Genomic DNA, 18,391 nt, shown 5'->3' with positions numbered 1-18,391 from the left:
CCCTATTAGCAAGTGAGACTGGACTAAGAACCCAGGTTGGTGGGGGGGGAGTGATCAAGCCCTGAGACTTTGGAGTTGGAGCATTGACTCCAAGACGCTAGACGACCAGATAACTAACCCTAGCAAGTATCAAATAGTGAGAATTCACACAAAGGAATCCAGTTGAATACAAGACCTGGCATCAACCAACAGTCATTAGCACCCTGTATAGGATGCTTCATCTAAACAACAAACAAACAAAAAAATACAAACCAAATCATCTGCAGACGGGATTTCCACATCACTCAGACTTGCCTATCAGAGGAAAAACAAACAAACAAACAAACAACAACAACAACAAACTCAGCACAAATCTCAACCCCATACAGAGCTTACACAAACCACTGGACCAACCTTAGGAGGGCAGAAACCAAAAGTAAAAGAAGAATTCAACCTTGAGGCCTGGGAAAAGGAGACCTCAAACACAGTAAGTTAAAAAAATAATAATAATAATGAAAAGGCAGAGAAATACTACAAAAATGAAGAAAAAACTAGAAACACAGAAGTCCAAATAAATTAAGAGGAAATAGGCAAACTACCTGAAAAAGATATCAGAATAATGATAGTAAAGATGATCAAAAACCTTGAAAACAAAATGGAGAAAATGCAGCAATCAATTAACAGAGATCTAGAAGAAGCAAAGAATAAACATACAGAGTCAAACAACATAATTACTGAAATTAAAAATGCTCTAGAAGGAATCAATAGCAGAATATCTGAAGCAGACGAAGGAATCAGTGAGCTAGAAGATAAGATGGTGGAAATAACTTCTGAAGAGCATAATAAAGTAAAAAATTGAAAAGAACTGAGGATAGTCTCAGAGACCTCTGAGACAATATCAAAAGCACCAACGTTCAAATTATAGGGGTCCCAGAAGAAGAAGAGAAAATGAAAGAGAATGAGAAAATTTTTGAAGAGATTATAGTTGAAAATTTCCCCAACATGGGAAAGGAAATAGTCAATCAAGTCCAAGAGGCACAAAGAATCCCTAACAGGATAAACCCAATGAGAAACAGGCCAAGACACATACTGATCAAAGGAACAAAGAATAAACACAAAGAAAGAATATTAAAAGCAGCAAGGGAGAAGCAACAAGTAACATACAAGGGAAACCCCATGTGCTTCACAGCTGATCTTTCAGCAGAAACTCTGCAGACCAGAAGGGAATGGCAGGATATATTTAAAGTACTGAAAGGGAAAAATCTACAGCCAATATTACTGTACCTGGCAAGGATCTCACTCAAAATTGATGGAGAAATAAAAAGCTTTTCAGACAAGCAAAAGTTAAGAGAATTCAGTACCACAAAACCAGCTTTACAACAAATGTTAAAGGGACTTATATAGTCAAGAAATACAAGAGAAGAAAAAAGATCTACAAAATCAACCCCAAGCAATTAAGAAAATGGCAATAGGAACATGTATATCAATAATTACTTTAAATATAAACAGATTAAATGCTCCAACCAAAAGATACAGACTGGCTGAATGGATACAAAAACAAGACCCATAATTACACTGTCTACAAGAAACCTACTTCAGACCTAAAGACACATATAGACTGAAAGTGAGAGGATGGAAAAATATATTCCATGCAAATGGGAAGCAAAAGAAAGCTGAAGTAGCAATCCTAATATCAGACAAAATATATCTAAAAGAAGATTACAAGAGATAAGGAAGGACATTACATGATGATTAAGGGATCAATCCAAGAGAAAGACATAACAATTGTAAATATCTATGCACCCAACATGGGAGCACCTCAATACCTAAGACAAACACTAACAGATGTAAAAGAAGAAATTGACAGTAACACAATAATAGTAGGAGGCTTTAACACCCCACTCACACCAATGGACAGATCATCAAAGCAGAAAATTAATAAGAAAACACAAGTCTTAAATGATACATTAGATGAGATGGATATCATTTATATCTTCAGGATATTCCATCTAAATGCAGAAGAATACACCTTCATGTCAAGTGCACATGGAACATTCTCCAGGATAGATCACATCTTGTGTCACAAATCAAACCACAGTAAATTTAAGAAAATTGAAATCATATTAATCATCTTCTCCTACCACAACACTATGAGACTAGGTATCAATTACAAGAAAAAAAACTGTAAGAAACACAAACACATGGAGATTAAACAACACATTTCTAAATAACCAGCAAGTTACTGAAGAAATCAAAAGGGAAATAAAAATAATTTCTAGAAACAAATGACAATGAAAACATGAAAACTCAAAAAAAGCAGTTCTAAGAGGTAAGTTTATAGCAATACAATCCTACCTCAAGAAACAAGAACAGCATCAAATAGACAATCTAACTTTACACCTAAAACAACTGGAAAAAGAAGAACAAAAAAATGCCAAAATTAGTAGAAGGAAAGGAATCATAAAGATCTGAGCAGAAAGAAATGAAAAAGAAATGAAAGAAACAATAGTAAAGATTAATAAAATCAAAAGCTGGTTCTTTGAGAAGATAAAGAAAATTGACAAGTCTTTAGCTGGACTCATCAAGAAAAAAAGTGAGAAGAATCAAAGCAACAAAATTAGAAATGAAAAAGGAGAGGTTACGACAGACAATGCAGAAATTCAAAGGATTATAAGAGACTATTAGGAAAAACTATATGGCAATAAAATTGATAACCTAGAAGAAATGGACAGATTCTTGGAAAAGTTTAATCTTCCAAACTGAACCAGGAAGAAATAGAAATTATGAAGAACCCAATTACAAGCACTGAAATTGAAGCTGTGATCAAAAATCTCCCCCCCCCAAAAAAAAAAGCCCAGGACCAGATGGCTTCACAGCAGAATTCTATCAAACATTTAGAGATGAGCTAATGCCTATCCTTCTAAAACTCTTTCAGAAAATTTCAGAGAAAGGAACACTTCCAAACACATTCTATGAAGCCAGCATCTACCTGATACCAAAACCAGAAAAAGACAACACACAAAAAGAAAATGAAAGGCCAATATCACTGATGAGCATAGATGCAAAAATCCTCAACAAAATTTTAGCAAACAGAATTCAGCAACATATCAAAAAACTCATACACCATGATCAAGTTAGGTTTATTCCAGGAATGCAAGGATTCTTCAATATATGCAAATCAATCAATGTGATACACCATATGAACAAATTTAAAGATAAATCCATATGATGATCTCAATAGATGCAGAAAAAGACTTTGACAAAATTCAGCACCCATTTATGATTAAAACTCTTCAAAAAATGGGCATAGAAGGATCCTACCTCAATATAGTAAATGTAATATATGATAAGTCTACAGTGAACATATTCTCAATGGTGAAAAACTGAAAGCATCCCCCCTAAGATCAAAAACAAGAGAAAGGTGTCCAATTTCACCACTATTATTCAACATAGTTTTGGAAGTCCTAGCTACAGCAATCAGAGAAGAAAAAGAAATAAAATGAATCCAGATCAGAAAAGTAGAAGTAAAGCTCTCACTGTTTGCAGATGTCATGATACTGTGCATAGAAAACCCTAAAGATAGTATTAGTAAATTACTAGAGCTAATCAGTAAATTTAGCAAGTCAGAGGATACAAAATCAATACACAGAAATCACTTGTATTTCTATATACTAACAATGAGAAATCAGAAAGAGAAATTAAGGAATCAATCCCATTCACCACTGCAACAAAAATAATTAAATATCTAGTAATAAACTCACCTAAGGAGACAAAAGAACTGTACACAGAAAATTATAAGACATTAATGAAAGAAATCAAAGATGACATAGGCAGATAGATATTCCATGTTCCTGGGTAGGAAGAATCAATATTGTGAAAATGACTATCCTACCAAATGCAATCTACAGATTCAATGTGATCCCTATCAAATTACCAATGGCCTTTTTCACAGAACTAGAACAAAAAATTTCACAATTCATATGAAAACACAAAAGACCCCGAATAGCCAAAGCAGTCTTGAGAAAGAACGGAGGTGGAGGAATCAACCATCCTGACTTCAGATTATACTACAAAGCTACAGTCATCAAGACAGTATGGCACTGGCACAAAAACAGAAATATAGACCAATGGAACAAGATAGAAAGCCCAGAAATAAACCCATGCACCTATGTATACCTAATTTTTGACAAATGAGGCAAGAATATACAATGGGGCAAAGACAGCCTCTTCAATAAATGGTACTGGGAAAACTGGATAGCTACATGTAAAAGAATGAAATGAGAACATTTCCTAACACCATACACAAAGATAAAATCAACATGGATTAAAGATCTAAATGTAAGACCAGAAACAATAAAACTCTTAGAGGAAAGCATAGGCAGAACACTTGACATAAATCAAAGCAACATCCTCTATGACCCACCTCCTAGAGTAATGGAAGTGAAAATAAAAGTAAACAAGTAGGACTGGGTTAAACTTAAAAGGTTTTGCGCAGCAAAGGAAACTTTAAGCAAGGTGAAAAAACAATCCTCAGAATGGGAAAAAATAATAGCAAATGAAACAACTGACAAAGGATTAATTTCCAAAATATATAAGCAGTTCATACAACTCAATGCCAGAAAAACAAACCCAATCAAAAAGTGGAAAAAAGACCTAAACAGACATTTCTCCAAAGAAGACACACAGATGGCTAACAGAGACATGAAAAGATGCTCAACATCGCTCATTATTGGAGAAATGAAAATCAAAACTACAATGAGATATCACCTCACACCAGTCAGAATGGCCCTCATCAAAATGTCTACAAGCAATAAATGCTGGAGAGGGTGTGGAGAAAAAGGAATGCTCTTGCACTGTTGGTGGGAATGTAAATTGATACAGCCACTATGGAAGACAGTATGAAGATTCCTTTAAAAATTAGGAATAAAACAACCATTTGACCCAGGAATTCCACTCCTAGGCATATACCCTGAAGAAAGCAAAATTGAAAAAGACACTGTTCATTGCAGTACCTTTTGCAATAGCTAGAACATGGAAGCAACCTAGATGTCCATCAACAGATGAATGGATAAAGAAGTTGTGGTACATATACACAATGGAATATTACTCAGCCATAGAAAGGAACACATTTGAGTCAGTTCTGACGATGTGGATGAACCTAGAATTTATTACACAGAAGGAAGTGAGTCAGAAAGAGAAAGATAAATATTCTTTATCTATTCTAAAACATATATATGGAATCTAGAAAAATTGTATTACACAGAGGGAAGTGAGTCAGAAAGAGAAAAATAAATATTCTTTATCATTCTAAACATATATATGGAATCTAGAAAAATTGTAGTGAGGAATTTATTTACAGAGCAGCAGTGGAGAAACAGACATAGAGAATAGACTTATGGACATGGAGAGAGAGGAAGAGATGGTGCGATGTATGGAAAGAGTAACATGGGAACTTATATTACCATATGTAAAATAGATAGCCAACTGGAATTTGCTGTATGGCTCAGGAAACTGAAACAGGTGCTCTGTATCAATCTAGTGGGGGGTGGGGATGGGGAAGGAGATGGAAGAGAGGTTTGAAAGGGAGGGGATATATGTATACCTATGGCTGATTCATGTTGAGGTTTGACAGAAAACAGCAAAATTTTGTAAAACAATTGTCCTTCAATAAAAATATAAATTGAAAAGAAAAAAAAGATGCAGTATATGTGTACATAGGCCTGATTCACTTTGCTGTACAGCAGAAAATAACACAATATTGTAAAAATAATTATAATTAAAAAAATTAACGGGGGAAAAAAAAACTTGGTTATTGATTAGGGCTAGGGATATGGCCTAAAAAGAAGACATTTCCTTCTTGAGCAACACCACTATTGGTGTGTGATGACACTATTAGTTAGAGACTAACTAAAGGCAAATATAGACTTTGAATGATTTTAGAAGATGTATGAGAAGTGAATGAAGAAAACAATGCATTTATTTAATCCTTAGCACAATCCAATGAGGTAAGGAGAATGATTTTTCCTACTTTCCAGATGAGGAAATTAAAGTATAGAAAGGAGTTACTCTCCCAAGGTCATACAATTACTTCCAAAAACACTAGTCTGAGGTGTTTAGGCTGTATATATACCAGTGCTTCTCAATTTTAACTTGTAGCATGTGAAAGAATGGGAGTATTGGCAGAAGTCATAAACAGGTGGTCCAGAGTCAGATCCAGCTTGTAAACTGTTTTGTTTGGCCAGCACGATAATTTATGTTTGCTAGCTTATTTCCTTTTGTTTTAAAAATATGGTAGATTTTAAATTTACAAAAGTACACATAATATTTAGATCACCAGTTGTCATTTTTTATTTTGCTTTTTTATAGAAAGAATCAGAAGATCTGGAAATATTCATGACTGCACCATAGTCATCTGTTAGGTCTGAGTTGAAGCAGTCCTCTTTAGAGGAGGCATGTACCCTCCACTCAACCTGTCTCACTCCGTATATCACTTACTTGGCCATATTGTTAATTATGCCATCTGCTATAGAACATACAAAGACCTTTAAAAAGTACCTTTAATTGTCTGTAAAGGTGAAAAGATGGCTATTAACTCTTTTGTAACCCAGATACTATTGGTGCCAGGTGAAGATAGGAACAATTCCAACTAACCCTGGCATATACCTTTTCATTTTCTATATCCTGACAAAATCTTCCTAGTAGTAGTATTAAGAAATTATTAGTACGCTGATAATTTGTTAGGGAAGTGGAGGTTAGAGTTACATCACTCCTCAAAAGCAAAATTATAAGAAAGTACCAATGAGGTGTCTCTATTTTTCCTCCTAAGTTCTCCTTCAACACCAGCACTCTCATCCCTCAGACCTGTAGTTCAGCTTGTCTATACACCTAGCTTTGGCCTCCCAAATCAAGTACACCTACCCTCTAACACGTCTCCATTTTCTTTTTCTTATTTAAAATATAGTTAACACACATGGCTTTGATTATGTTGAGGTATGTTCCCTCTAAGCCCACTTTCTGAAGATTTTTTTATCATAAATGATATGGAATTATATCAAGAGTCTTTTCTGCATCTATTGAGATGATCATATGGTTTTTATCACTCAGTTTGTTAATGTCATGCACCACACTGGCTGATTTATGGATATTGAAAAACTCTTGCACCCTTGGATAAACCTCACTTGGTCATGAAGTATAATCCTTTTAATATACTGTTAGATTGGGTTTGCTGGTACTTTATTGAGGATTTTTGCATCTAAGTTCATCAGTGATACTGACATGTAATTTTTGTTTTTTTCTGAGGTCTTTGCCTGGTTTTGGTACCAGGGTAATGCTGGCCTCACAGAAGGGGTTTGGAAGTGTTCCTTCTTCTGCAATTTTTTGGAATAGTTTGAGACGAATAGGTGTTAACTTTTCTCTAAACGTTTGGTAATATTCACCTGGGAAGCTACATAGTCCTGGATATTTGTTAGTTGGAAGTTTAATTACCAATCTGACTTTATTATTGGAAATTGGGCTGTTCATATTCTCAATTTCCTCCTAGATCCATCTTGGGAAACTGTACCTTTCTAAGAATTTGTCCATTTCTTCTAGGTTAACCGTTTTATTGATGTATAGTTGGTTAGCAATACCACTCATGGGTGGTATCCAAAAAATAAAAATAAAAACACCAATTAGAAAATATCATGTACCCCAATATTTAGAGCAGCATTATTTACAACTAGAAAGATATGGAAGCAACCTAAGTGACCATGAACAGATAAATGGATAAAGAAGATGTGAGAAACACACACACACACACACACACACACACACACACACACACACAAAATGGAACACTACTCAGCCTCAAAAAATGAAAATTTTGCCATTTTCAGCAACATGGATGAACTTGGAGGGTATTATGCAAAGTGAAATAAGTCAGACATAGAAGAACAAATACTGAATGATATCACTTATATGTGGAATCTAAAAAATACAACACACTAGTGCATATAACAAAAAAGTAGGCTTACAGGTACGGAGAACATGCTAACAGTTACCAGTGGAGATGTGGGGGAGGAGTATTATAGGGGTGAAGAAGCAGGAGATACAAACTATTTGGTGTAAAATAGGTCAAGGATGTATTGTGCGACATGGAGAATATAGTTTAATATAGTTATTATATATAGTATAATAATTGTAAAAACAAATATAAACACTGTATAAAAAATCAAAAAAGAAAAACAAAACAGAAATATAGTTTATCTAGAGTAATATATTAGTTTTAGTTGTAGTACATAGTGATTTGATATTTGCATACATTATGAAATGATTACAGTGATAAATCTAGTAACCATCTATCCCCATACAAAGTCATTGCAATATTATTGACCATACTCCTATGTTACCTCCCTGTGGATAATTTATTTTGTAATTAAAGGTTTATACCTCTTAATCCCCTTCACCTTTTTTCCTCAACCCAGTTCCCTTCTTTTCGGCAACCACTCATTTGTTTTCTGTATCTACGAGTCTGTTTTCATTTTGTTTTGTTTGTTTTTAGATTCCACATGGATGTGAGATCATATGGTATTTGTATTTTTCTGACTTATTTCACTTAGTATAACACCCTCCAGGTCAATCCATGTTGTCACAAATGGCAAGATTGCATTTTTTAATGACTAAATAACATTCTATATATTACATATATATACATACATGCCACATCTTCATCTATTCATTTATCATGAACACTTAGGTTGCTTCATTATATTTGCAACTGTAAATAATGATGCAATGAATATTGGTGTGCATGATATCTTTTCAACTCAATGTTTTTGCTGTCTTTGGGTAAATACCCAGAAGTAGAACTGCTGAATCAAATGAAAAAAGTTCCATTTTTAACTTTTTGAGGAACCTCCATACTGTTTTCCATTGTGGCTGCACCAATTTACAGTACCACTAACAGTGCATGAGGGTTCCATTTTCTCCACATTCTCACCAACACTTGTTTTTTTCTTGCCTTTTTGATGGTAGCCATTCTCACGGTTGTGAGGTGGTATCTTATTGTGGTTTTAATTTGCATTTCCCTGATGATTAGTGATGTTGAGTATCAATTCATTTGTCTGTTGGCCATCTGTATGTCTTCTTTGAAAAAAAAATGTCTATTCAGGGCACACGTCAATTTTTTAATTCAGGTGTTTGTTTTGTTTATGTTGTTTGAATTTTTGCATATTTTGGATATTAACCCCTTATCAGATTTACAGTTTGAAATATCTTCTCCCTTCACTAGGCTGCTTTTTCATTTTATTGAGTTTCATCCATTTTACAAAATTTTTCAATTTGTGATAGACTTAATTGTTTACTTCTGCTTTTGTTGCTTGTACTTTGGGTGTCATATCCATAAAATCATTGCCAAGACCAATGTCAAGGAGCTTTTCCCCTATATTCTCTTCTAAGCATTTTATGGTTTCAAGTGCAGAGTGATCATAAATAACAAATTATTTATCCCAATTTATATTTTTTCCTTTTATATTTGTATTTAAATTCCTCCAACCTCATGGCTATTCTACCCCATTGAGGCAGCAGTAGACTGGGAAAAATGAGCCACATTTTAGCTGACTCTGCCACTTGCTAACTGAATTACTTAGGGTAAGTTCCATACATACTAGTTTTTCAGATTTTTCATGTATAAACTGAAAATACAATAAACACACTTCCTATCCAACAGAACTATTATTAACATCAAATACAGTTTATAACCTTGGGCTTCCCTGGTGGCTAAGACTGTAAAGAATCTGCCTGCAATGTGGGAGACCCAGGTTTAATCCCTGGGTTGGGAATATCCTCTGGAGAAGAGAATGGCTACCCATTCCTTATTCTTGCCTGGAGAATTCCATGGACAGAGGAGCCTAGCCAGTTACAGTCCATGGAGTCATAAAGAGTTGGACACAACTAAGACAACACAGTTTATATCCTGAAAAATTACAGACAACAAAAACTGACATTCTTTTAAAGTGGCTTTTTGAATGTTTTGGAAGTTAGATTTTCACATAGTGAATACCTTTTCTTGAACACATAGAGTATGCCAAGCACTGTGCTGGATATTTTGTGAAAACTTTTTACTTTAATCATCTTTGCAACTCTCTGAAATAGTAGTAATATATATTTTCCAGTGAAAGAAACTAAAACTCAAACAAGTTAAATAGCTTGCCAAAGGCCATCTGTCTGAGTCAAAAGCCTGTGTTCTTCTGATGACACCACACCGTCACCCATCCATTAATATGGAACTCTCTAGATGTTTCTAGAGAAGACTACAAAATTATTTGACCTTGCAGTAACATTTTTGGATTCTCGTGTACACAGTATCATGATTAAAAACTTTAAGTAGCCTGAAAATATTTTATATCAAATGTCTAATAACATTTAAGTACAGTATTTAATAGAAGAATGAAATTTATATAGCAATCAATTCTACTTATAAATAGCCTTTTTCTATTCAGTTTTACACCTATCAATTAGTCCTACTTTCTTGCAAACTAGGACACAACCACAGGAAATTAAACTCAGGCGGGGAGGGAACAAACTATCACTTACATTGGATTGTTTTTGTGCTGAAAGAATACATTTTAAACAAAAACCTGATGGAGGTAGTGGATTTTCTGAAGGTAGAAACTGACCATTTGGAACCTCCTAATGACCACCAACACACTAATTCTATATTGATTTTTTTGTTTGGTTTTCATTTTCAAATGATCTTGAGCTAACATGGCCACACAGTCTCAAGTGTGCCCACCTCTTCTCTCTTCTTTGGAGAGGTTCTTTGCAGTGCTCTTTGAGGAGTGGCATTAGAACAGAACAGAATGATTTAGCAAAAAGAACTGAAAAGAGCCCCTCTTGGATTTTTTCCAATGTTAGGGAAGAGAGATTTGCAAGAAGAAAATTAATGTTCATTTCTACTCACTCAGTGAGAACAGAGTTCCAATTTGATTGGCAATGTTGTGATATCAGAATAAAGTTAAGTTTGTATGCTAATAAGATATGTTTTCTCTTTCATTCTTCTAATAATACTTTTAGGGCTCTCAATTCTATTTTGGCTGAAAGTAATAACAAAGAATCAAATAGTAACTTGATTTACCCACTCCCTACCCATAGCCATCTATTTTCTAAGGCATTCATCATTTGGATACAAACTAAATCTCTTTAATGTTAAGAAGATTGGAGAAGATAATATCTTTCATCAGCCTGCTGGTGCTGTGAATTTGTTTGTGAAAAGTGGCCCCTTATTCAAGTTGAATCTGGGAAAACTCCCAAACATTGGCTAATTCAGTAGTTAGGGGGCTGGATAATCCTAAGGGGCCTGTGAATTTGGCAAGCATAAGGATGTAGAAACAGGCCCAGATGGTTTTTTTTGGCCTGTGAATTGTCAGCTATCTCTGCTCTACCTCCCTCAGGCTTGAGGTTAGTACACAGTCAAAGAAAGAAATAAGCACAATCAGCAGCAGTGACTTCAACTTGTTGAAAATAAGAAATCTAGTGTTTCACATGGGGATCATAATGGCATATGGAGATGTTAGAGAAAAAAGTATCTAATATGCTGATGATAAAAAGAGAAAAGCTAAGTTGTGACTTCTAAAATAAAGAAGTTAAAAGGGTTATTGATGTTTTTATTTTCTTTAAAGATACTGGTAGTTAAAAAAGAAGTATTGTCATAGGGATAGTGGTCTTCTATAGCTATGTAAATGGCAAGGGGAAATCAGGATATCTGTATTTCCTAAAAAAAAATATTGGATTGATCCTTTGCAAAAGTTCAGTGACAAAGATCACTATTATGTCAAATGATAGTTGTGCACCAAGCCATTTTGTCTGATGTATAGAGGTGTGGTTGAATAACAACTGTACTGTGGTCTATTAATAACTACCTTTTCCTAACACAGAGGAACAATGAATTATTACCTGCTGTGGGAATCAATTTACTCTGGGAATGAAAAATAACAGATTCAGTCATTTTGCTATTACTCTCATTTTAGGGCTTCTTCTACACACTAATGGGATTCCCTGGTGGCTCAGATGGTAAAGCGTCTGCCCACAATGCTGGAGACCTAGGTTCGATCCCTGGGTCGGGAAAATCCCTAAGGCATGACTAGAAAACAGCAAGATCAGTGTTTAAATAAGCATACAAGCATTGTTAGATTTCAGCGAATTTTGTCCTCTTCAAAGTAATAAACTTGGCTGTACATGTGATAACTATTGGTTCCAAGTTGCCCAGAACACATAATCCAGATGTCCTCTAATTTTATTATTTTCAATAAAGGTAATTCATAAAAGGTAGAATGCAATATTAATCTGAAAAGTTGTGCATGACTTCTCACCACTACTTATAAATCAGGAAAAGTTCGTGATCCACCATGTATTGTGATTTGGGGTTCAGTAAATAAGGTTACAGAAGCTATGCAGTTATTCTAGCAATATGTAGAATTCTTTCTGGCAACTGTCACCAGAATCAGCTTATGAGTCACACAAGGAAATCACTGTTATTACTTTATCTCACTGTGAGATATGTTCCTACAGCTGAGCATAAAAGCATCTCAGCATCCCATTTTCTTTGCACAGGTTTCCTAAGCAGATCTCTGAGTAGAGTGCTTCCATACTAAACTGACATACTAAAATGTTGAAAAGAACATGACTCCCATTCTTAGAGGTTCCATTAATAAAATGCTGAGAATGTTGAATCCTAAGGACAGTACTATGATGAAGGATGGTATATTTCATTAAATGCAATGGAAGCTTTTAACCTAGGGGTTAAAAATGCCCTCATCATTTCCATGTATGACTTCCTTATAGATCCATCCATTAATCTACAGGTTAATTAATGAGTGATTTATTTGTGCCTAGTGCTGTGGTAGGTACAGCCAACTAGTTTGCAGAAAGGCATTGTTGGTTACAATTTTAATAATGAGAAATAGATGAACTAAGAAATTAAATCATTAGCCTAAGTTCCCAGAATGGTAGTCCCAGAAGAGAAAGCCACTTTCTTAATCTTGGCTCAGTTTTTCTCTCTTTTTCATTCTGCATGCACACATGTGCACACACACACACACACCCTACTCTGTAGCTGTATTTTCTAAAGTATTTAAAACCATGGCTGTTGATGGTTTTTGTTCTGACCATGTATATACTTAAGGATGTTCAGAATGGGATGAGGGGATGTGAGATGTGGGGAGGGAGGGTGACATCATAGCATGATTTATCCTAGGTCTGTTAAAGGAAGTTCTAAAAGACTGCAAATCCATAAATAATCCTATTGGGTTCATCCAGTTTAAAGCATAAGGAGAATATGTCTCCCATAACTTTGTTGGGACAGGAAGACAGAGAGTTATCCACAGAGAGAAGCTACTGACTCACTCATGAGAGAAAATGGAAAAGGCCAGACTCTTAAGAAATAAAGTTTGTGATTTGCCTTCCTGTGGCTAAGAGGCACTCTGACATACCTCATACTTTGAATTTATGCCTGAATGAGGTATGGGTTATGGATCACTGAGGGAAGGTAGCAAGAAGGGTTGTAGTAAGAGCTTCAATCCCATAGTGTCAGCCTAATGAAAAAGTCCAAATAAGCCTGAGGACACAGGTTGTAGAATTATAAAAATTTTCCTGATAAGATGCCACAAAAAAATTTTTCCAAACAACAGCTGTCCTTATCATTGTGATCTTTGAATCCCAAAGAAAATATTTATTTGAGGTAAATTATTATAATAAACTATTATCAAATTAATTTATTGCTTCCATGCAAAGGCACCATGTTGTTTATTTTAAATGCATTCTATCAATTTATGCCCACAGTGACTTTTGGACATAGGTGCTATTATTATCCCTGTTCTATAGATAAGGAAACACCAGCTCAGAAACTTTAAATAACATGTCTTTGATCACACTAAAAAGTATTGAGGGAACTAAAACTCCCAACTAGGTTGGTCTGACTTTATTTGATCCACATAATGACCCTGCAAAAAAATGAATGGAAAAATGGAGTCTCCTGCTGGATTCTTCATTCATTCTTTCATTAAACAGTTATTTGACTTATATTCTGGACCAGTCACTATGTATGCACTGAGAATACAGTCATAAACAAAACAGACCTGGTCACTGTTCTCATGGAGTGCACCATTATTGGGGAAATAAAATTATAAACAAAATCTCCTTCCAACACAGAATACCTCCTCACAAAGGTAGCAAAGGTATTATTGAACAAGCAATAAATCAGAATACAATGCACATCACGGGCAATCTGCTAAAGAGATTGCAAAGACAGGAAAAAACCTTACTTATTTATATAGCTGAATGCATACAATACACTAAATTCATCTTCTCAGATAAAATTGCTAATTTCTGCTATCTTTATGATTGAAGGTGGGTTTTGCCCTTTGAAGTCACTTGCTCGCTGAATTTAGGTCTATATCCTCCTAGGAAACTGAGAGATAGCATGTTATATTCTTTGATGATTACATTTCAAAGAGATGACTCTCGGGTTCTTATGGAAATATTTCTGAGTTGTGAGACTAGCAAGAGGCTTATTTAGTCATTAAAAAGATTTAGATACATTTGAAAAAGACAAGGAAAGAAATTTTTGTAAAAAGAGGAGGGGATCTCTTTCCTTATTTTTCAATAGGGAGAATTTAAGTCACTTATTTTAATTTGTATTTGATGTTACATCATTAAGTGTGGGAAATAGATAATAAACAAAATGTGCATAAATATATAGTTATATGTCTTGATAATCTATGCAACCAGCATGCTATAGGAGAAACAAAAATAAAGGAAAGCTTTTAATCTAGTCTAGGAATTGCTCCCCAAAAAAGTTATTTCAAAAATGCATCCTTAGCAATAAGCAGGGATTAGTTTCTTAATGAATAGAAGGAAGAGCTTTCCAGGAAAAGGCAACAACATGTATGAAAGCTCTGAGATGGGAGAGAGCTCAAGGTCTTCAAGTAACTAAAAGAAAGTCATTGCTAGAGCTAAATGAAGAAGAGACCTGAGAATTTCATACATGGTGAGAGTTATACTGAGGTATCTCTCAACCAAGGGAAATATGGAAACAAGAGAAACATGAATGCCTTCTGAGATTGAAGTTCTAAACATATAAACAGTGAGAGTAGAAAATTGTTTGGGCAACGGAAAGAAAGAAAATGGCTCCCAGACTTGTGAGCCTTGACAGGGACTTGACTGCAATTAGTAGCACATTCAAAATATAATTAGTTAACAGTACCAAATTGTGCACTTAAAAATTTGTTAAGAGGGTACATGCTCTTGACATAATAAAAAAAAATTAATAAAAAGAAACAGAGAAGGCAACACCAAGGCAGAGCAAATCAAACTGTATAGAGCAAGAGAGAAAAGGATGACAGCAGATTTCTCATTGGAAACAATGCAAGGGGTAGTAGGCAACTTCTTTAAAGTACTAAAATAAAAAACAACCAGCCTGCAATTCTATGGCTCAAAGATTCTAGAGCTTTTTTTTAAATAGAAAAGGCAAAAACAAAGACTTTTTGAGAAACAAGATGATTACATAAATCATCATCAACAGACTAGAAATATAAAAAATATTAAAGAAAGTCCTTATGGTAGAAGGAAACAGCTATCAGATGGAAAATACATCTACAGAAAACAAAGCACTGGCAATGGCAATTAGATAGGGTAAATAGATAAGATCACTTCCTTGTTATTTAAATCTCTTTAAAAAATAATTGACTTTTAGAGAGAAAAAAAAAAAAAAGAATTAGAGTTGACCAGTAAAATATAAACAAAAACATCACCACTAAGACAAAGATAATCCCAAACAAGCAGCAGTTAGAATGCCCAGACCAAAGAAAAACTACTTTGTCCCTATGGCAAATACATTCTTATTATAGGAGTACAATTAAATAGAGGGCTTCCCTGGTGGCTAAGTGGTAAAGAATACTCCTGCAATGCAGGAGACATGAGTTCGATCCCTGGGTGGGGAAGATCCCCTGGAGGAAGGCATGAAAACTGACTCCAGTATTATTGCCAGAATCCCATGGACAGAGGAGCCTGGCAGGCTACAGTGCATGGGGTTGCAAAGAATCGAACACGACTGAAGTGACTGAGCACGCACGCAAGCACAATTAAACAGAAGTCTAATAAATTATCCTTCTCCTAAGTTCACATTCACCAATTAAAATTTGGATAATATTTATGTATTCCTGGACTTACCTGATGGAGCAGTGGATAAGAATCCGCCTGCCAGTGCAGGGGACAAGGGTTCAACTCCTGGTCCAGGAAGATTCCGCATGCCACGGAGCAACTAGGCCCATATACTACAACTACCGAGCCTGTGTTCTAGAACCCGCGTGCCACAACTACTGAGGCCTGCATGCTCTAGTGTCTTCAAGCCACAACTGCTAAGCCTGTGTGCTGCAACTACTGAAGCCTGTGCTCCACACAGAGAAGCCATTGCAATGAGAAGCTTGTGCACCACAAGGAAGAGTAGCCCCTGCTCACCACAACTAGAGAAAGCCTGTACACAACAACAAAGACTCAGCACAGCAAAAAATAAATAAACGAATAAATAATTTTTAAAAATATTTAGGTATTCCTTATAGTATGCCAATAAGGAGAGAATGAAATGGTGAGAGTAGCAGAATCCTATCTCACTTGGCAGTTCTTTTTCTTAATGTCAAATTGATATGAAATATTAAGTTGAGCTTAATTGATATATGTCTGTTCTGTTAAAAATTCTGATTTTCATGTCAGCAAAGGCTAAAAGTCCTCTGTAACTGCTTTTCTGAGTAGCTTTATGGCCTTTTTCATTACTATTGAGTTTCCTATGGAAACTTTTACAGGCTAATCATCATGGAGTTCACCTATTTTTCTTTTAAGAATGAGCTTGATCCCATCTTTCTCTATTTTCTTTGCCATTTATTTTGTCATCTAGATCTTCCTCTCCTAGGTTGCCTATAAAGCATAATGCATGGTCATATTTAAACATTCCTCAAAATATATGTGGTATAAAAGAATTGTTACTATGCACTTAAAAGGTTTACAGGGTAAAATGAGTCCTTAACTAGTCTTGTTTTCTATCTACTTGCTATCACCTGACCTCACTGTTTACTGAAATACAGAGGGAAAAGTTATGCTTTTTCCTAGTGTCTTTATGGACTCTAACTTCTTATGATTTCAGAAAGTGAGATCTTCCCTGACTCCTTTTTAAACATAATTTTTGCCTCCATCATATTACTATAGCTAAGTGTTGCCACATGGTATGTAGCAGAGTGTAGTAGGCAAATAAATATGTACTGTGACAAGGCTTTCTAAGTTCAAATTTAGACGCTAATCTTGGATCTTGGGCAAGTTACTTAGCATTTTGTTCCCGCTTCCTCACCTATAAAACAGGACTAGTAATATCATCTACATCATGGAAGATAAAACTCAAAAAATACTTGAAGGATCTGGCATGTATAAAGTGCTCAAATGATAACTAATACCACGTGTATCTATTTCTGTTCTTCTATGCCAACTCTTCTCATATCAGACAAAGAGCATCTATGTGTGAGATACATCCCAAGAGGTAATCAGATTTTGATAACACATTCTTTCTAAATGGTTAGGAGGGAAAACACTCCTATCATTTGTAATTCCCCAGTGATTAACATTCATAATGGTAATTCATACAGGCTGTGACATAAATAATAATAATAATAATTGGGATTGCAGTAATCATTCATTGAACTTTAGGGAAGGAAAAACTTTTCTTCCACTCTCTTAGGTTCAGGGCTGGGACTTGCAAATTTAAATTTTAAAAGATAGATTAATAGGGAAAATGCAAATACATTCATTTTATATGCAAAGGGGATTCCCAGCAAGAAAAAAAGGGGGGGGGGGGGGAGGGGAGTGGAATCCATAGAAAACTTTGGACTTGGAAGCTTATATACCATTTTAGTAAAGGGCAATACATGTAGAGAGTTGACTGGACAAAGAAAAGGGAGTTTGGGCTTTTAGAGTTGGTGATATGTGTGAAGGTAAATATATGGTGGAGACTAAGGGTAGATATAGGTTATTAGTACACTTTCTTTGTGCAGATTCATCCCAGTGCCATCTCCATCTATGGTATTAAGAACTGTTATCCTCTTCCTGGGATATGGGAGGGGGATATTTTCTCAAAGGAAATGTAAGCCCTTACATTTCATCACCATCAATTGTCTTCAACTCAAAAGAATCCTTATGCCGAAGTGGCATACTTTGGAGTGTCACATTCTAATCCGTGTTACAGTCAACAGATATTTTCTGAATGCCAACTACATGTCAGGTGTTGCTCCAGGCACTGGAGTTCATGGAGCTGACATTTTTTCTTGGAGAGACAGACTACACACAAATAAAAAATAAATATGATACTGGGAAAATAACAGAGTAAGGAGATAGAGTA

The sequence above is a fragment of the Cervus elaphus genome, chromosome X (genome assembly GCF_910594005.1).
Source record: "Cervus elaphus chromosome X, mCerEla1.1, whole genome shotgun sequence".
NCBI lineage: Eukaryota > Metazoa > Chordata > Mammalia > Artiodactyla > Cervidae > Cervus > Cervus elaphus.
The sequence above is the reverse complement of the archived record's forward strand: the minus strand, read 5'-3'. Positions refer to the sequence as shown.